The sequence below is a fragment of the Siniperca chuatsi genome, linkage group LG3 (genome assembly GCF_020085105.1).
Source record: "Siniperca chuatsi isolate FFG_IHB_CAS linkage group LG3, ASM2008510v1, whole genome shotgun sequence".
NCBI classification, from domain to species: Eukaryota; Metazoa; Chordata; class Actinopteri; order Centrarchiformes; family Sinipercidae; genus Siniperca; species Siniperca chuatsi.
Genome location: NC_058044.1, coordinates 14,695,962 through 14,718,444, shown reverse-complemented (window position 1 = coordinate 14,718,444; position 22,483 = coordinate 14,695,962). Strand labels below are relative to the sequence as shown.

General features: G+C 38.6%; 1 protein-coding gene across 3 annotated transcripts in view; it reads left to right on the top strand.

Annotated features, from left to right (window-relative positions):
• Nucleotides 1-22,483, top strand: part of ctnna2 (catenin (cadherin-associated protein), alpha 2) — a 305,218-nt gene that overhangs the window by 143,475 nt on the left and 139,260 nt on the right. The window lies entirely within an intron of this gene.

Here is a 22,483-nt window from a genome sequence, read left to right as displayed (position 1 = left end):
GACTGCAGAGCAGAGAAGTTCAAACATAATAGATTATATTTGGTTGTCCTTTACAGTGCCAACATCGGATGTTGAAAGTAACTAAGAACTATTTACTTAAGTACCGTACTTGCACAATATTACTTTTCAACTGTCAGCTTTGCTGTCTGTAACTGCAAGATAACTAGCTTAGAAAGAAACTATCTGGCTGATATGTATGTATGTTGGCCCTTCTGTTTGGAGTTTGCATGTTCTCCCTGTGCCTGCGTGGGTTTTCTCCAGGTCCTCTGGCTTCCTCCCACAGTCCAAAGACATGCCGGTTAGGTTAACTGGCAACTCTAAATTGCCCATAGGTGTCACTGTGAATGTTTTTTTGTCTGTATGTGTCAGCCCTGTGATTGACTGGCAACCTGTCCAGGGTGTACCCTGCCTCTCTCTTAATGTCAGCTGGGATTGGCTCCAGCCCCCCCATGACCTTCTAAGGATGCATGGTTATAGCTAATGGATGGATGGATAGCTGATATGTAATAACACCTCATGGGTGTCGGTGTAAATTGCAGAACCAATGAGCTATAGTAGCATTATCAAGTTAAACAACTACGCAGGACAACTAATGTTAGCTTAATTGTTATGCCAATTGTTACCTTTAACCATGCTAGTCACAGAGCTGGCTGCGGTGGATATCTTGCAGTCACAGTGAAGCTCTTTTATGCCACACACATTCAAACACGTCATTCATCTTGATGTGTTGCTGTTCTTTAAAGCAACTACCTTTGTGCATATTGAGTCACTGTTCTCAGTGTGTTAACTTCCATCTGGAAGAGAAGGCTTGTTTTTCATGTCATGCCCACCACATGTTAGCTAGATAGCTAATTGCCAGTCAAGCTCACACTAACACATACAAACACACATCCACACTAATTCTCTCCCTCCTGATGAACAACAGAGAAAGCTGTAGCACAATGAGTTTTAAAAAATGAAATAAAGAGTGTATTTGGAAAAAAACACTGGCGCTCCTATTCATGAATGTCAGACCCAATCTCTCTAAAAATGGTTGTATTCTGGATCCCTGTATACTTTTGTGAAAAACATTTGAGACTAAAAATACAGCGGAATCTGGTACAAAATGAGCACTGCTGTATTTTGTAACAGGACCAAATACTTCCTAGTTTTCTATCAAAGTTAGTTTGTTTTAACAAGAGAAAATTCAATCAATAATATATGCAAAACTCTGGGTTCTCTCATACCAGCCCATGTGCTGAAACACATCAAGTGACACAAAATGTCACAAATTGATGTGTTTTGTATATTTGAAAAACAATTATGCCACAAGCTGTTGGACATTTTGTACTGTAGTAGGTGTAGTGGCAAATGCATCTTTGCAAGAATTAGCTTCACTACCTCTGCCTCCAGCTGCCCAGAAAAAAGAAAAACACAAAGATATTTAGTAAAGTCTGCACACAAAAAGGGAGTCATAGGCAATATATAAAACAAGAATATACAGCATATGTACCTGGCACTGGCAAATTAGCAGTTTAAATATTACTGTAGAACAGAGGCTGTAGATGTACATTGTTTCACTCAGTTCATCAGTTCACATTTGTTTCTGTAGATTCTTAACAAGACTAGAGTGAAGGAGAAGGTTCAAGGAGAAAATAATGTCAAATAGCTCATAGCTGGTGTCTGCTTCACAACTGTGGTTTGGTAACTTCAATTTTATAGCCCTTTTTTCATTATTTAACTATACTGCAGTGTTAGACCTGATATGTCCAGGCTTACCAAGGAAGTCATTCCACCTGATAATACACCCTGGTGGTAAAATACATCTGCACCATGGTCATGTTGTGAGCAGAAATGTGTTGGAAGGGTGTGGAATTGGTGTGCAGTGATGGTCAGCACCTGTCTAAGGATGGTGAGAACATTGTTTTCATGAGAAGGCATTTAAGAAATTAAGGGAAAGCTTAACTCTCTGAGTGCTTTCCAGCCTCTCACAGCCTTAGTGATCAGGTGATGAAAATTTTAGAGCTAAAAATATACACCTTTTCGGTGCTAACGAGCCATGAATGATGTTTCTGGCATCAACACAGAAAGAGGTATTGTAACAGCAGACATGTTGCTAATTTGTACAGGTCCCCTTTGGTTCCAATAGTTGTAGGCCATCCTATCTTGTAGTATACAGATCTTCGAGTACAAAGTACTTAATTGTTTTCCCAATTATATTGTGATGTCAATGGCTGCTTGGATTATGTTCAGACGGAATGTTTTTGGAGTGAATGAGGCACTACATTTATGTACTGACCGGAGTTGCAGGGAGGTGGTCAGAGTGGATGACAAAGTACAGGATTGTGACACCAGAGACCAGCGCATCTTGAGTCCCATTTGTGGTTAGGTGTGAGCAACAAATGCTTTAGGTTAGGGAAAGATTGTTTTTTGGTTAAATGTTAATGTTGTGTCTTGTGCTTTAAGTCACTTCCAAATTTTTTGTATTAAACCAGACCATGATCTTTCTAAACTTAAACAATGTGCTGTGAGTGCCTAAACTCAACCATAGAAAAGTTTAATAATGTTGTAATTGCTATTGTATTGCAAGACCAGATATTTTGGCGGAAAACAAATCAAATATGTTGTCAATGTACATTTTACGTTCAGTATCAATGTTTTTGCGACTTGCCAGATACGTGAATTAACAACATTTCTAGCAAGCGTAATCCAGCCAGCATTACATTTTCTTCAAAACACATTTGCTCTTGCAAATTAGTTGTATATAAAGGTAATTTCTTTCACACAGGGTTGTTACTTTACATTTGAACAATAATGCCACTGTTACTGCTACGAAAGTCAAAGCCACTGCCCTCTGCAAAGGCTAAAGCTACAAAGTGGTTAAAATCACTTATAAAGTCTACAGAGTGTTTCCTACTGAGAATGTTGGGTGGAGTGGTCCCTTAAGCCACAGGACGTCGCAAAACACTGTGGGTGTTTGTTTATCACAGTGTGACAGATAAATGTACAATGACACCTTTTATAATCGTTTCATTTTCATCATTGTTATAAATTTGTATTTGTAAAATGCTTTTCTAGACCCAAAGCGCCAACACAATGTAAGAACAAGTGGCATTCATTAGCAGATTTGGAATAGGAGCCAAATCAAGTTTTTGTGCATGTCTCATGCATCCTTGGTTATTTCTTCATTAACCCTTTCCCTGCGTGTAAGAGTCTTTCAACTCTGTAGATGTTAACTTCATTGTCTCAGAGACAATGCTAACTAATTTATTTAATCTGAACTCAGCTTTTATATTTTCAACTTTCATTCACAATCATATATGTTGTATGATCTTAGGACACAGTAACCCGCAATCTTCCACTACCACCTGATATATCATTTCCCAACTGAGAGGCAAGAGGGTCCAAAGAGCAATCTGGATGGGCAGATTGTGGTGCTCGGGTGGTTCAAATTGGCATAGCACCCCCCTCCCATCCCGCCATCCCCTGCAACACTGCCAGATTCTCCTTTCAAGCTTTCTCAAGCTCACTGAATTATTGGTTTGAGGCTTGGGTGCAAACCCTGATTTAGGAGGCTTTTGTCTGTGCAACACACCCATGAATATGAATATCATTATCTGCTGACATCAGGACACAAGGCAGATTAAAACATGATTATCCGGCTTGTTGTTATTGTTTCAGGCAAGAGATTTAAACTAAAATTTAAAGATGAGAGAGCTGAAATAATTTACATCCAGCTGTGCTGTTTGTTTACATGTCTTGGGGTATCACGGGCCTAGTTAGAATTTGTGTACATGAGTTGTTTTTGAATCTCAATAATTGCCGTCCTCGTCCTCTGTGTTTATGACTACAGTATTAAAATAATGACAAGAGGTTTCTCATTCCCCCCCAACAGGCTGTAGAGACTCATCTGAATTTGTATCAGAGGAATAGGACAAAACTAGAATTCAGAGGCTTGTGATCAAAAACCTTAATACATAACCCATAGCACAGCCTTTTAAGAAATGTTTATTTATATGTTACCCAAATGACCATGGCTTTCTGATACCACATAACACGACGATATAATCTGATCATTGATACTCAAAGAGTGGTTCAGATGTGAATCGTTTGGATGCAGGTCCTACTTTTTCCTCAGTGTTATGAATTGGTTGCAGCTTCACTTTTTTCTCTCTCACTTTGCCTCTTTGTTACTGTTTTCTTTCTCATCTTTGTCATGCATGCCATCAGGTCTGTCACAGACAGGCAGGTGACAAAGGTAATCTCAAAGCCTTTGACAGGGTGTCAGCAGCGTCAGCAGAGCCATTTAAACATGGCCCGTCTAAGTTAATGCCGTACTCTGAAGGGAGAAAATGGGTAGCCAGAGAGAGAGAGAGAGAGAGAGAGAGAGAGAGAGAGACTAAAGCATGAGAACACACGCGTCACCGTGTGATTCTGACTCAGGTTGTTCTGACCTGACGCACAGCAGGTATCTGGGATGTTGCTTTCCTGACAGCTGCAAAGACACAAAGGCTTACATGCTCGTTTCCTAAAACCACAGCTTGCAAAAAAGTGATGATTACTGTTACTACTACTGTTAGACAAGACAATGCATGCATGACACGGTGAGATGTCATAGTGATGTTTCAGCCAATTGTAGGTATCCAACCCGAGTGACTGTTAAATATAAGTATTTTGTCAATACATCAAATGTTTTTCTGTTATATGACACCATAACGTTTTGAGGAAAAACCCAGACTGTGGAACCCTATGTGCATGTGTGTATGTGTGCATGCATATGTGTGTGCATGATCTTACAAAAAGCTGTGATACCCCCTACATTGCCACCAATTTTCATACCTCTATACTCAGTTTGAACAAGTGGGTGCAAAGTACTGTGACTCTGCCCATAAGGCATTCTATTTATTTGTTTATTTGTCTACATTCATTCTCCTTTTCCTGGCAGGGGCTGGGGAGGATAATTACTGGTGTGGAACAGCAGGAGAAGAAGCCAATTTAAGTGTGGGCACCAGTGAGGTGTGAGGCCGGCCCCGAGAGGCTGCGGCTCCCCCACCTGTTCTATTTAGGCCTAGAAGAGAAGAGGGGCCACTAGGGCAAGCCACAGTATAGGATTAGACACAGCATTTGGACACACACACACACACTCCATCTCGCTGTCTCTCCCTCTCCAAATCAATAAATAATAACAACTAACAATATATTTGGGAGAGAATATATTTTATATTGTACTATAAAGAAAGATAGAAAGTTGCAACCAGAAAATCTAAATCATTACACTTTCAACATTTGTTGAGAAAAAAACCTTGAGACTGATTTGTATTTGAAATCTATCTCAGCATCATAACAGCTCAAAAGCATAACCCACTGAACGACACACATCACAAGTGACAATAGTAGCTTCTCTCTTATAAAAAGATGTAGGTATGAAGAGGCGTTGTATGGGAGACATAAAGGACAGAGAGACAGACACCAAATTAGAGTCTGAGAATGGGATTTAGAAAGAAACACTTTAACACACCTGTGACAACCTTCCTCAGAAGCTATGGGCAAGGTCATGGAAATTGTGAGTTTCTCTAAGTCCCTCCAGAGGGACAGGTGCAAAACAGAAACTCTGGAATCTGGAAAACTGATTCTTCTACCATGATAGCTCCATTCTAACACCCGCTGTGAAACCCAATCACCTTTCTTTCACCTTTTTCATACCTCCCGAAAACTCTTAGTGTGCTGTAAACTCTTAGTGCGATTTACTGTACCATGATAGTAAAAACTTCTCAGAGCAAACTGCAAGAAAGAACAGTGAACTGAGGTAAATTATCTTTTTTTTAAATCTTGTTTCAAATATTACAGATTAACCTACTAGACACAAATATCATCTTTTTTGTTGACACCCTACACATATTAAAAACCAGGAGTATCGCCCCCTCACTCATGGAGCCCTACCTAGCCAGTAGCCAGAAACATTTTGGAGGGGCATCATGCAACATCTTTAAAGGCTATAGATAAGCCTAATGTTAAGTAATTAGAGCATCTTTACCTTCTTTCCCAAATGTAAACATATTATATAGCAATATCCCAGAAATGATTAATACTTAAAAAATAGTTTATTAATTTAGGCATATGCTGTCAGATTGTAAGTCATAGATGATACACTTGACATGACCACGTAGGTAACACTTCAACACTCATTAACATTTAATGAGGGTAGCATAACACTGACATAACACTTTCATAACTTTTAAAGTTTAAACTGACATGAACAATAGGTATGTGCTATTCCATTAATAATGTTTCTTTCAGTTCAAAGCTGACACTGCTCTCAGTTGACATTGGCCAAAGGCACATATCTTGTCACAAATAACCCAAATAATACACTTACCAGTGCATTTTATTCTCAAATTTCCCTAATCTGCCAAATCCAGCAAACGCCCTGTTCCACGTAGGATTAGTTTGATGAGTATTTACGAGTACATAGCCGATAGCTAAGTTCATGTTCAAGGGAACGACACTTGATGAGGACAGCATGCATGAATAAATAAAATAAAAGGCTTTTATATGAAATGGAATTAAATCCATATAAAAAAATAGTGCAGTATCCTTGCCACAAGTGCAACACAAGGCACCACACAGGTCCCTAGAATGGAGAAAGTAATTTCTGGAAAAAATAGAAGGACATCACTGTTAGGCATCCACAAAGAGCAGGACACGGATTTAATTTAAACAGCATCTGCATCTCTACGTCAAACTCCTTGTAAAGCCATATGACACACATGAACGCTATTTCCATCATTATCTAACCCTAACTCTGACATTGATCACAGGTTCAGCAAATACAATCCAGCATGTGGTAAATCTTTACCTCATTATTGTGAATCGTGTGCAGTATGTCTGTATATCAAATATGCAGTATATTTATGGACATTTAAGTGTTGTTATTGTTCGCAACTTAAAGCCACATCCATTCATTTTATTGAAATGAAGAGTTCGAAATGAAGTTCACTGATTTTGAAACAACTTTTGGATATCCTTTGGAAATCACCATCGCTATGTTTGCCATGTACAAACATAGCCAAGCTCCATCTCTGTCTCCTTCTCTTTCCCTCTACATATTTCACACACACACATGCACACACACATATGGGCATGCAAACAACCATATGGCCACTGGGCCATATGTAAGTTGTTCTATACTGCCTCTTCCATGCTCCAGTGGTCCTGAATTGGATGATCTTTCTCTGTTTTTCCTTTTCTTCCACCTCAGTGTGGATGACACCAGTACTGTCCAAGGTCTGCTGAGCGCTGACTTAGCTAACTGCTGTTGTTGTTTGCACCTCATCTCCCCAGTACTCATCGTAGGTCAGTTTTATCTCCTGTATTTAAGAGTTGCCTGCAGCCATGTGCAAGTGCACGTAAAATACAGACTTCTGAATAATTCCAACCTGTCATATGTCGTCTTTTGATGCTGAAAGAATTACCAGCTTTGACAGTGGCACCTATAGAAAATAGTCTGTCTTTATCAAACATCAGTCCTCATTAAGAACTCTTAAATGAACAGTTTTCACATCTCTACACTTGTGTCTGTGAAAACTGTCAGACAATTTGTCAAAGTTACACATGCTAGACAGGCCTGCATAGTTTAGACTCCCATTTTGATTGAAATTGACTCACGTCCTTTCCCTGACTATACCAATGCTTCTGCTTTAATTGCAGTAATATATTGGTGTGTCATGGTAATCGCATTACATTTGACTACCAAATGGCCTCAGAGCCTGCACTCATCCATATTCTCTGATACCCCAAAAGTGACATTAATCAATCAGTTGATCCATACAACCATGCTCTGTAAAGCTTTGCCACATTCATCTCTGTCTTCTCACTGTGTCTGTTTCAAATCTTTCCCTCTCTCTTTCGCTCTCAAACTCTTTCCTTTGCCTCATCTTTTGTCTTTCTCCCTCATCCGCTGTTATACCATCAATGTTCATGAGGGGTCCTCTGTTTAGGCTGTATGCCTGTTCTTCTGATTTTGTGATGCCATACAATGTTAGATCCACCCGGGACTAGTCCTCAAAACTTTTCATGCTTTTTGTTTCTGTCTCTTGATTTGCATGTTTGTTCTTTTCTCTAAATCTGAAATGCTAACTTGAACCATTGTCATGGAAGTTTTCCTTTTTTTCCTAGCTTTCATCTTCACTTGCTGCAGCGATAATAGGAGCTACCAGGGGACATCTCTTACCATATGTATATACTCATGCTGATATGAATTGTTGTTTTGGAATAACAAGGTTTACCTTCTCCCTGTCCCCAGACACAGTCCTTATAGATCTATTTCATTTGAAACCTTTTGCAATCCTTGGCTCCCTCCAATCATCACCCATGGCAGTGTTTGTATATTTTGTAGCCACTTTGTGTTGATAAGTAATTTCTATTGGATGTAATTAGATTCCTGTCACTGTCTCCTTCCCCCTGGCTAATTTTAGAAAACATCCCAGAAAACTAGCAACAAGCCGGTTTCAAATTCCATATGGAGACTCCAAAAAAGAAATGTCCAAAATTGAGTGTTACTCTTTATAGTCTGTATTAAGGTAAATTTAATGTTTTCCCACATGAACTATAGGAAAGCTAATAAATGCCTTGACATTTCTGTCATAGAAAGCTCATGCCCACATATACAGGGATGTTAAAATAGAGAAAATGTCACTGGATATATCTGTCAGATTTCAATCCAGACTTCTTCAGCCAACTGATTTCATTTGCCACTTTGTCTGATATGTTATTTAGCGTTTACTCTAGGATATCATTGCTCTATATCATCTCTATAATTGGAGCCCCTCTACCTCTCTTTATCCTTCTTGGGAGGGATGCTAAACAGTTCTCATGTCCTAAAATTCAAGGAGCACAGATGGCCCCAGTTCAGCAACTAACATAGCAAAATGGAAGTAAAACTTATTCAGTAAAGCATATGTACAAAAATTGGCAGCAGACTTGAGCACACATTAAAGGAAATAATCTCTTTTAGAAAGATAAAAGACGTTGTACTTCTCTTGAGATAGCATCTGCATTGACTCAAAAACATCCTGTCATCCAGCACTGTACCCAGACACTTGTATTGTTGCACTTGTCCATTATATCAGGATTGGCATGTTAGATGAAGGTTGGTAGATATTGTCTTTACTGTACACATATACATTTTTGTTTTTGCAATTAATGATATTAACAAGAATACACCAAATCCACAACTACATTTCCTTAGTTAAACTCCTCCTCCAAAAGGCTGTCATCAGCACACTTTATGATATGACTCATCTGACATGCACTGCAACAGGCATTAGTGTTGGAAAAACTGAAAATCAATATTTGGTCAAAGGTGGTATGTTTTGGTGCGACACAGCAAACTGCTGGCCTTACTTGTAATAATGTGTAGGTCAGAAGCCCCAGACTAACCCTTGCAAATCCCTATGCACTTCTATGTTTTACTTTCAGCGCTGTTGTTTCTTTGAACCATGTTTATAATAATATTACTATAGCCATATGAGTCATGCCACATGAATCTAAGTGATATCTGTTGCTGCTAACAAATATACTATTCCTAACTGATTTGTATTGTCTGTAGAACCATGGGAATTGAGTTAATTAGTTTTTATTAATGTGATGATTTGTATGCTTTATTGTTGATATTAATTAGTATACATATATAATATTGGCTGCATAGGTATATATGGTACATGGTGATATATATTTTGCATCGAAATTCTGTGTTGTGTTTCTGCTAAGGCTAAATCTGAAAACTCCCATTCTCCATATTTTATGACATTTAGTTTAAAGAAGGCAAGCTTCACATGTAAATAAACTTGATAAGCTCTAAAGAAAACTATCTGTGCTTCTATCTGAACAAAGGAGGGAAAATACAGAGAGAGTGTAGAGGGGTTGAGTCAGAGGAGGTGCACAAATGAGGAAAAAAGGGATTCTGTAGATCCTAGCCAGTGGATAGAAAGACGTAGAGAGAAGTATTAGCAAGAAGGTGTGAATGAGTGAGCAAGAGGTGGAGACAGAGAGAAAGAAAGTGAGGACTGATGCTGCAGACTGCTTGCTGGTGTATCTCACTCCCTCCCGACCTCTTTAATCATTCCTTTTTTGTGGAGCTGGCCTTGGGCCCTATGTGATGCTGCTCACCTTTACTCAAACAGGTCAGTCAGACAGACGGCCTACCACTGATGAAAGCTAAGCTCAGGGATTCACTGAGAGATCAGCATTCACAGCACATAGGGGGTGGGGACAGTTTCTTGTGACCTGTCATCCTGCTATCATTGAAAGACATGCTAATGAAGTTGTGTTCCGTCAGCAGATGTTGTAACTTGCAATATTTTTCTAGTCAACCGAACGTGCCTTTCATGGTGTTTGTTACATTTATTTGGTGAGAATAGCATTCAGCATGTGTTTTGATTTCTTTTCTATGCTCCATTTCACAGATACAAACACATGTTTGAAGCTGCCACAATGATTTTAGGCAGTGTCACCCTGCTGTTTTTTTTCATGACACTTCACTTGACACATAGAGCCTCTCTGTTTCAAATCTTTCTTTATGAAATTGCAACAAGGCAAGGAAGAGCAAGAATTGCACAGTCGCACTGTCAGCTAGAATTCAGGGAAAAAATGAATTATGAGTGAATGTGAATGGGTGTATGGTTGGGATGTAAAAGCCCCTACTTAAAAGGATAGTAGACAGCAGGTCTTGGAGTTGTGAAGTTGAGAGAAAAAGAAACCATCTTTCTGCTGATCCCATTGTTCTTTGTTTATCTTTGCGTCAATTTTTTTTAACGCTCTCTTCATGTCATCTTGAGGGAGCAAAATAACAAGACATTCTCACCACAAAGAGTCAGCAGTTCCCAGGCTCACAGCAGGTTACACACTAATCAAAGCAAGCCAGAAAAAAGTCCTGTTTGGACCAAACCCATAAACAAAGCAAAATGGGGCTCCATGGGCTTGTAAACCAGCTGTTTAGGATCCCATGGACTCTTGTGTATGTATGTTCTTCACAAGGATCTATGTCATTTGTCCTCTTTTGGGCATATGTCCTTAAGGAGCATGCTAAACATTTACTGTCATGCTCTAAAATTACAGGACTACATGTGGCACCAGTTGAGCGACTGATTTACTAAGACCTTAAATCATGTCAAAGGCAATTATGTAATTAGAAGAGCAGGGGCACTGATATAGCCCCATACTTTACATTACGCAATGGTTCATTGAACTAGAGTAATTTAAGTATTTAAAAAGTAAACATTTACCAAATTATAAATGATATATACAGGATTGCAGTCTCTATGATTTGGACTGTTCTGCTATGTTTTCACCTCGCCACCACTTTCTGCTCTCTTTGTTTTTATTGGTATACTGTTAGCATTGTATTGCATTAGTTAAATGATAAATAGCATGCAGTAAATAAGCTATTAAGGAATAAATGAGCTGAGAAAGAAGTAAATACAGGAATATTTTCTTGAGGCAAGATGCTATTTTTCCACAACAAACATGTTTACTTTTATTCTCAATTTGCTTTTCAACAAGTGACCAACGTGCCCGCACTGATTCTCCTTTGAAACACTTGGTACTTTGACAGAACACTCCCTTTACAATTGAGAGCCAAATCCATTTACATACAGCCTTCATTTAAACTATTTGACCATTAAATCAACCGTTAACTTCTCTAAAACTGGCAGTGTCAATTGCCATATTGCTGCAATTATATTTTGTATTGTTCATATTTCACTCAGTATATCTGTTTGTTCTTCAGAAAATAACCAATTTTTAGCATTTCATTTTTTGCCAACTGTATTGATTTGATCATTAGTGGAAATCAGTAGCAGATACATGGGCTGTCAGTCTCTTTGTCCATGTTCAAGTGTTTGATTACTTGTTCCAGAACAATTGCGGACACAGACCATTTGGTAGTGTGTCTGGTAGTGTACAGATTTGCAGTAATATGAACCACCCTGACTGATGTGTATTTAAGTCATGTCTTTCTACCTCACTTGTTGTTTTGGTTGTGATTCTGGATTGTGAAAGTTCCTTTGATTTTCAAGGTTGTGATGTAGGTGACGTTAGGATGACACCAAAAATCTAAATCCAAAAATGGTATATCCCATCATTAACCGCAACAAAACTACCATAATCTAAATCTGATCAGTAATGGGGACAGTGTAGGTGGCTCGTCAAATGATTTCTGAGAGAGTATAAGGACCTCCTTCACAGTGGGTCTTACAAAAACAGTTGTTTTCAACCTGATTCTGTCCTGGGTTGCAACAAACATCTTCTTCTTCTTTTTTTTTTATCAAATGACATGGTAAGCTCTACATATAACAGGACATGCTTGGGACAGCTTCTATTAATAATTGCATAGTTATGTGATTCAGAGATAAAGGGTGTCTAATCATTTTTCGCGTTATGCTAATACCATACAGCACATTATGGGAGAGTGATAAAATTCCTGGTAAGCCTTGCTAATCCGCCCTAGTGCTAAAATAATGATTGCTTTTTGTCTGCTGTTGAGAAAGTGGTCCACACCATGTGGGTCATGGAAAATGTGTATCTGCATGCTTCATGTTAATACCTCTCTCACTCACTCTCTCTCTCTGCATCTTGCAATAAAGTCTATTTGCCACTATAAGTGAGCCATTTCTATTAACAAACAGTGTATGGAGTGATGTATGCATGTGCACATCCAAACACACACAAATACAAACACAAGTGCTTCTCTTCTCTCTCACAGAAGCATCCCCCCAACGCCTACAACACAGTTGTTGTTAACTTTTCACAGAGAAATCTGCAGGAGCATAAAAAGAGCATGAGAAATACATGCAGGAGAGCATATTTAACAGTTCTCATATGGTTATTTGCTTGTCTGCCAGTAGACAGCATACTGCAGCAAGTAATAATACTTGACAGGGACCCCAGAGTGTTGTTTCCTGCTGCAACCCACCATCACCACCGTGGCTGCTGTTTTGTTGGCTTGATTGTGTTACTCAAAGAACCACAAAGTAGCATTCATTTGCTGAATATTTATATTTACACACCTTTGCTCTCCTGCATTCAAAGACAATACAGGAGAGAGAGATGTTTCTGTAGCTTTAAATGTGATTAAAGCGCTCTCAAAAATCCCCTAGAACCTCTCCAGCGTGATATGACTTGGTTTGGAGGCTACTGTGTGAGTAAGCAGGCTAGCAGAATACAAAGTTCCAGTTTTAGCACTTAAAAATTTGTGTGTGCTTTTGCCACAGTGGCTCATGTCCATAGATACTGGATCATGGCTTACTGACCAAACTCAACAATTACCCAAGAGAGAGCTTAGAGAGTATGAGATGGTTTGTTCTATGCAGTGCAACAAGATATTACTGTAGTTTTTGTTTTCATTTTATGAGATATGATCATTTATAACATGGTGATATTTTCTTTGATAATATTTGGTAATACTCGCAAAAGGGTTTAAGTGAAGACATAAAGGTTTATAGGTATATATGAATATGTTCATAGTTACTGTATATATTGTTTTATTTTATTTTATTCTATTCAAATTTAAATATTTGTATATACTGTATGTTCTATGTGTGTGTAGCATGAAGGGGCTACAATATACATTAAATTGTACAACCTTGTGTTGTAAAATGACAATAAATGAACCTTGATACCTTGTATTAGAATAATGGTGACATGAGTGTCCACAGCTTCAAGAGTGATAATGGGCCAACGTAAACACTGATCCTTACTTATAACATCAAAGCATTATTATTTTGAAAGAAATGAGAGTATATAATGCTAATGCAAATTGCCCCCTACATAAGATCAAAGCACTGCTGTTTAAAAAGAAATGTGGGGGATATAATCTTTATGTGAATTAGCCCCTGTGTACAAACCTTTGTTCTGTGTGGGGACAGTAAATACATTTTGACTTGTCATTATACTTTCCCTTCATGGATGCAGCCCACATTATGCATTCCCTGCTCCAACTAAATGCATAATTAAAAATATGCATCTCTCTACATTTCAAACAATCTCTCTCCCTCTCATTTCCACAACCAGGCAAAAGGAGCAGCCTCTGTGTACGTTAACCGCTGCAGCGTTGTGCAGTAGCCCGTGCACAGAGGGATGTCTGTTGCTTTGATAAACATTAGAGCGCACGCTATCGATTGCTCTTTACTCTGATTTCATGTGTGTGATGGCTGAGCTGCATCTATCTGTGAGGGGGCTGCACTGTGGGCCGAAACCACAGACATCAGCAGGAATGGAGGCCCCACAGACAAACAGGAGGGAATGAGGAAATGGAGGACATTTGCCAACTGGGAAGGCTAAGGGGGCAGACTGTTTAACAAGAGAATGGATTGGCTGGTAGTGTAGGGAATGTGGGGGTACAGCATGTGGGAAAAAATAATTTGATGCAACAACATGCGTTAAATGTTTGTTAAATCCTTGAATGAGGTTGGATCTGTAAGAATGGACAGATATAAAATATTATAGCAGAGGCAGAAATATTTACAGTACAGTGCAGAGCAGTGACTAAGTAGAGATAGGGAAACAACCGAGCCAGACTTCAGGGATTGAAGGAAGAAGAGCAGCATTGCCTCAGCTGCTGGTCGCCTGCCATCCATCAGCTCCCTGCCAGCTGCTAGGTTGGCATGCTCCAGGGGCAAGAGGCAGAGATATGTGTTTCTCAAGTGGAGGAGGGGGGTTGTCATCACTCGTCATGCTGCCTTTCTAACCACAGACAAACTTTCTGATGATGTGTTCTTAAAATGTCTGTAAGTAGGGAGCCTATAGCTTGAAATTGGCCATGTGTCTGCAGTCCCTGTGTAATTAAACAAGCTTTTATGATAGTTTTCACTCTACCCTGACAAAAGATTAGTTTTCTTTTAATCATAGTTGCTCCAGCAGGACCCCTTGGAGGACTCTGGAGATGGAGATGTAGAGTGCCATTAGACTGAGGAGCTAAATTAGAGGTTTCAGTGGGCCTGAAAATTCAAGCATTTGCTTAACTGTCCCATGTGAGCTGAAGCCTGAGCCCAACTAGGCTTTAATTATCCTTCCCATACTCATGGTGGCACGCTAAAAACCTGATTGCCAAAAATTAATGTGTATTTTCTTTCATCTGTCCTGCACCTGAGTCTAGAGGACTGAGGAAAAGGCTTAGGACACATCCTCAAAGTGAATAAAAACTATAATTCACCTTCCATTTTCCATTCAGTGTAACAGAATTAATTGTTGATCGATTTTAGGAATAAAAACATATTCAGAAGAGCCCCATGTTTTTCCAACTTTAATCACATTTGGCTGCTTTAAAAAACTGTGTACTAAACAGAGATTGGCTTATTTTTATTAAGGCTTGCCAGTTTCTCACTTGCTGTTCACTGCCCAATGAATAGCTGAAAATGCTGCTCAAAGGTACTATTTTAAGATATATTTAAAGAACCCAACAGTGATGTCTCTCTGCAAGGGCAGTAGGCTTGAAGTTAAGTATGGCAGAGTTTATTCTGTCAACAGTATGTGTGGAAAATAGCTTGCCAGCTCTTTACTGCAATTCCAGGCTCAGCTAGCTAAATTGCATATACTGCACAAACAATGTGAATTTAAGTGAGTATAACATATAATACAATGTGAAAGCCCCCATACTTAGGTAACGGAGGTATTCGAGGACATATAGGTCTGGCTTGTAAGAAGTCAGTTACAGTACTTTGACTTCAAAGTGATTTTTCTTTTTATGTATATTGCATGGCATTGCTGTTGAAATCGTCCCTGAAAACTTTCCTAGGATTTCAGATGGGTCAGAAAATGGGTTTCTGAGTAAGACATCACAATGCTTCATGGCATGTGTTGACCATGTTGTAACAAATGTGGTTAGCCAAAAAAAAAAACATAAAAAACACATTGAAGAAAGACATCTTAAGACTTTGAAGAAATGAGCTGTTTGAAAGCATGAATGTCCGAGACTTCCGCTGGCCAAAGCGGCTGACTTCCTGTTGGCTCCACACACACACGAATGGGATCAAATAATTAAATCAGTGTCTCTTCTAGATTTTACAAATGTAATTGGAATGAATGGCTCAAATTCTGACTTAAAAAATAATCATTTCACTGGGTTGGTGGCGCTCAGTTTTACAGCCGCTCCTTTTCCAATGATTGTGAATGGGGAAAATGCTTTTCGAGCCAGTGCGCATGCTTTCTTTCCTCTGACTGTCTGTCTGCCTGCCCTGGTGGTGAGGGGAATAGTTGGGGCAAGGGTAATCAGAGTTTAATGAACCAGGGAGTGGCATGGCCGCCATCAGCATAGATATGTCCTCACCCACAGTCAAAAAGATGCAAGATAGGTGATGTAATTTATTGTAAAGAGACAAGAGTCAATGGTAGATATTTGCTTTGAATTATTTCTGTTTTAGCTGTGCTTGTGCTGTCCTTGTCATTGTTTGCTTTGTTAGATAGATACATATAGAGTGAGAGAGATAGCGTATCTGTGCACATGTGGATGTGTGTGCGTGTGTGTAAGCATAGGCAGATGCAGGATTTCTGCCTACCTTATTTATGGCAGGGACTTGTGGTATTTTAGTTCCTGTCAGTACATTTGAGCTGAGTTGACAGTCCAGTTTGTCTTCCTTTTGGCATTATTTATCTGTGATTCAATGATGACTTTGTGCAAAGCAATATAGCAGTTGATATGATGAGACACTTATCCCTCCACTTGTGCCCTTCCCTGCTCTGGACAAATACTCAGAGAAAATAAAATCACAAACAGAGCAGCAAGGGAAAAGGGAAGGCAAAAAACATAATTAGGAAAACAATTTGTCTCTCTCTATTTTCTTCTCTTTCTCTCTTAGTCTCTCTGTCTGTCTTTCTGTCTCTTTCTCCTTCCCGCTCTCTCATCATCTAATAACTCTAAAATCAAATTGCATTACACTCCACTTTACTGGTCATTTGGTACCTTCCGGAGTGCCTTTTCCGCTGGCCAAAGGAGAAACTGGCTAATGACCCGTGATGTATTAATTGAATCATCCCTCTCTGGCCCAAATCATTCTGACAATGTGACCACTAAATTCCATAATTGCTCAGAATGGCACCCTGAATTCTTTTGAGTGTTACTGGTGTTTCTAGATGGCTGGTTGAGGGCAGGGGGTGCTGACTTTTTTGGACTGCAGGCTCTCATTGTTACAGAGACAGAGATTTACTTTACTCTATGTGTATTTATGTGATTTACATTTATGTATGTATTTATGCATATATGTACAAAGATCACAAAATAAGTGTAACAAAGTACTGTTTCAGAGCTCTGGTGTCACTTTTTACCTTGGTGGCACTGCTGTCAGTAAGTTTAAGTTACAGGCTCCAGCACAAAATATGGTTTTTGTTATGGGTTTTTGTGAGTGGATAACAATTGAGTTTAGTTCTTTATTATCCCACAAGAGAAATATAATTTGGAGTATTTCATGTAAACACACAACAGTCAGTAAAGCACCTGAAAATGTAGTTTCAAATTTCAAGTTTTTCTTGATAACATTAAATATTTATGACAAAATAAGAAACAATCAAACTAAGTATTAAAAAATTCTGTATTGAAATTTTGTATTCAGTGGTTTAACTTCTCACCTTGCTGTAGCGATGTACACGTGTAATGCAGGACCCTGTGACATCACTGTTAGGTGTGGTTACAGGTGCAACTGAGCACACTTCTGACTACACCCATTAGTGGTGCTGGCTGTGGTCAGAGGCGATGCAGACATTCAACCAGAGAGGGCAGTGAAACACTACTTTTCATCCTGACGTTAAGTTACTCTTTAAGGACTGCGTGGGTGTGATGGATGTGTGGCTTTGATCAGATTTGATTGGCAGTGGCCTGGCAGGCCAAACACACAACTGTCATCATATATTGATTCAAATATTGCCCTGTTCTGATTGGTGCATTGATGTACGTGAGATCAACTTTTTCCAACAGACACCTGTCTGCTTCAAACCAGCAAGAGGAGCACAGACAAAACCCCCAGAAATCTCTTGTGTAAAATAACCAAAACTGTTCTAACTTCAACAGAAGATTGCATGTTCACGTAGGACCCGATAACTCAGAGTAAGCAGCTGGCTGAGATAATGTTTTGAGGGCCTTGAAAAAACTCTAATGTTAATGTGAAGGCTATTAACGTCAAAAAACAAGCTGTGATCAAACTTAATACAAATCAGGTAGTAGCTTATACACCCCATAGCTTACAGGTAAGAACGTCTAATTATTGTTTCAAATGTAAAAACAGCATCCATCTTAAAAGGTGATTTAGCATCTGTTTGAATCTGCTTGTTTTCCTAGTAGTAAGCAAAAATTGTGCCGGTACAGTTGAGATATGCTAATAGGACTTGTTTTCCAATGTACATTAACATGTTTGAAGTGCTCTCTGGAATCAAGTGATGTTGCAGTAAAAAAGTAATCTGCGTTGTATTTATTGTACGTAAATTCTTCAAAGGGTTTTAAGGGGATTAAGTGAAGTTATTTCAAGTTACTGCCATATTTTCCTGTTTGTTTTAGATGAAGACCTACATAAATTACATGGCATGTCCCTTTTATATGTGATTCTGTATTTAACATACTCTATACACACACACTATATCTTTATCTCAGTCTGCAGAGGTGTGTAGTTACCATAATTTTCCAGAGTTTGAGTGTGTTTACCTGTACATAGGTGTAACTGTGACAAAACAATGTACCCTTCCCACATATATACACATACAGTATGTGCTGAAGTAGTAGACTCCAGGAGCCAGGGCGGTGTCATGGAGAAAAAACAAAACAAAACCATGCTCTCAAATTACTAATTTGTGCTCTCGATTTAATATTGTTTTTTGGAGTGATATAGCCACTTTCAGGCTTTGTCTCGCCACCCAAACAAAGTCACAAAGCCACTCCTTAATGAAAAATATACAGTAGCGGTGTATAGGATAACTGCTGCTTCCGCACACAGGACATCATCTGATTCATGCACTCGATTTAATAATTTGTGCGGAACAGATTACTTGATTCGTGCACTGAATTCAGTAATTCGTGCGCACGGATTACTTAATTCATGGTTTTAATTTAATATTATTTTTGGCGTGATGCAACTGCTTTCATACCTAGATTAATAAATCTTACAGATTATGTTCACGTCACTGAATAACCAGTTTATTTATGTTTATTATTAAATACCTGTAGCCATCACACAGCAGCAGGAACGATACGAGCATCTTCAAATTAAGATATTTATGCACATGGCATAGCAACTTCTTTGATTACATTTTTATTTTGCTGTTGGTAGAAGTCCACACTCCACACATCACACGTTGCTGGATATCAGTGCATATATAAGACAGTTTGTCATCACTTATTGCTGGCACTTTGATTCATATTTGATGGGGTTTTAAAAGCTTAACATGGAGCCTGACAGACCGAGTGTTTGTTTACATGTAAAGTTAAAAGTTTAGAGGCTACAGTATCAGTTGTGTTGAAGATGTGTGCTGGGGGCATGTTGGGAGCAGGCCAGTGAGCTGTCTATCTTTTGTCAGCCACAAAACGCTGTAGGCCATAAATCACTATCAGAGACAAGTGAATGATGTATTCACTCCACACACACAAGTTATTCCCATGCTTCAGGGCTAAAATGTAAACAAGTATGATTCCGTATTCAAGTCAGTGGATGCAAATGACAGGCTGCAAAAGAAGGACAAAGATATGGTACTTGGAATAAATATTCCAATGCGACACAAACTCCAATAACAAACTTAAAATAAATATAGTAAAACTCAAAGGCACTCAGAGTGCATCCCTCCACCAAAGCCACACAATCCTCTTAATTGGTTATTTTAATAACAGAAAATGTTTAGAATTTTATAGTCTGTATCTTGATCTGGATCTCCATCAAAATATGCATAGTGACAGGCAGTCATGCTAATTAGCGGATGGCAGCCATCATTTTTTGAGAATACCTAAATCTTTTCTAGGATTACAATTATAGTTACAAGTATGCATGGTGCAAAAAAGTTAATATTCATGTTTGTTGCTTTAGGTGTATCTATCTGCACTTCATGAATCAGGAGTTATGAGCTAAGAGATTGAGAGCTTTATACAATAAATGACCACATGTTGTTGCTGTTCAAACCTCAAACAAACCGTTGCATTGCTTTCATCATGCACTTGTATCCAAAGCGACTTACAGTACATTTGGGAAGCACCTTAGGGTTCGCTGTATTGCTTAGAGACACTTTGATATGATTGAAACTACAACCCTACAACCCTACAATGGTCAACCATAACAGTCTTTACCATCTGAGCTACTGCTACTTGAGGTCTTTCTTGCTCATGGCTTCATTTTCTACCAAATTTCACTGATCCCTGTTAAGTAGGCTGAGGTATATTGCTAACTAAGAGATGAACAAAAATGCAGGAAGTAATAACAATAATATGTAGTAGTGGTCTTTGCTCCTTAAAGTGGTAATCCAGTGCTGATATTCCAATGCTGATAGCATTTTCTTTTCGACCCTCCCTGCCTGGTAAATGCCCACACCTTTCAAATTCTACACCTCCAGTTCGTAACACAGGCTGTTATTTTGTCAGATTTTAGAAAGCTCCCTCAAGAGCCACAAAAGACATTATACAACAGTTGTCACAGGCTGAGTAGTGCTCCTTGTCACAAATTAACTAATCCTTGTGTGTAAAATTGGTAAAGGGCCCCTTTCAGATAATTACTATTAAGATATTTTCTTTTGTAAATAAAATGGTTTGAACTAACTATAAGAGTAGAATTTAAAAAAAAATGTCACTCAAGAAATTTTATTAGAAAAACCAGCATTGAAAAAAACAAATCCAAATAATCAAGTATGGTGCAACATGTAGAAGGCGTTCATGGCCATTGATCTAAGAGCGTTCAACACTCTGTGCAGTAGACCCTATAGAATTGCATTGATTTTTTTCCAGAATGGCCTCTTTGTTCTATCCATACATTACAGCGCACTCACAGCATACAAGAAAAATATGCTCTGGTTTACATACCAATTAAAACGTAATTGACTGTGTTAATTTATCAAAGGCTGTGAGTAAACAAAAGTGAAGCATCTACAGGATGTTAAATGTAATAAAAAAGGTGTGCGAAATCTGAGAAATTAAGTGGTATTGGATTTTTTAATTATATTAATTATATTAACTTTGTGCAATTCAATATCCTCTCTTCCAAATTATGCTTTCACTTAACTTGTGTTGTGAGTCATCAGGCATGTTTTATATTCTTGCTCTATTTACTTTTGAACAAGGTTAGCTTGCACCTAGTAATGGAACACACCGCCCACCCTGACAATTAATGGCTGGGGATGCAATGGGTGGGAACCAATAAAAGTTTATAGACTTGTACATGTTGCAGAGGCTGGTTAGTGGCTCATGTTGGAAACAAGGCCCCATATAATTTAACAAGCTCATTATAACACAGGAGTCAGGTATTAGCTTGTGTCATATCTTGTCTCTCATAGAGATGGGTTTAGATTTAGACACTTTGGTGTTAACAGTCGTGCAGCTCACACCCACTCAGAGATGGGCTGCTGTTTTATTAATGGAAGCAGAGGTTTAAACTGAAATTTTATCTGTGCAATAGATTACAGTAATATGATATCCAAATTATGAGTATTGTGGCTTATTGGATCATAATTGTGTGAACATCTGTTGCATCATGTTCAATAGCCTTACATATAAATGGTAACAACAGTTAAAGCCCAGGCTTTCTTTTGGTTTGTCACATTGCTTTAAGATTTAAAAAAAAAGGTAGACAAAAATGTTCCTAATATTTTTTTTACATCAAAAGGAATAGTTTGACAATATGGGAAATACACTTATTTGCTTTCTTGCTGAGAATGAGATGAAAAGATCAATACCACTCTCATGTTTGCAGGGAAAATATGAAGCTACAACCAGCAGCCTGTTTCCAGCATTTAGACTGGAAACATCTAGTCTGGCATATTATAACTCGTTTGTTTAAAGTTTCGGGAGTCTTGTCATCACAGTAAGTTTGTCATGCAAACAGTGGAGACTCCAGGAAGTCACTGTGCCCACCCAAGAAATAATCAGGCACATGACAACCCCCCCATGTGTAACTATTTATTTAATTTGCACTATTGAGCCTCTAATGATGCCATAGCTCATCATCATTTTGTCCATATCTGAGAGATATTTTTGATGTGGATGCAAATTACTTGTTATGTAATTTCTTTTTTGATTATTATGGAGCATAGACTGCACAGAAGCCTTAATAAATAAAAACAGTGGATAACATTTCCTAAGGTACAATATGTTTGCAGGATGTTTACAGCTTTACATGGTTTATTGTCTCAGACTTGAGATACCATCCACTTGGGCTAAATATGGCTGTGCAAATCAACGCTATGCATCGTGGGACGCTAGTTTTTCATCCTCTCCCTGTGTGTCTGTGTCTCTTTTCCTCTCTCCCTCTCATTTATTCTTTCCTTTTTTTCTATT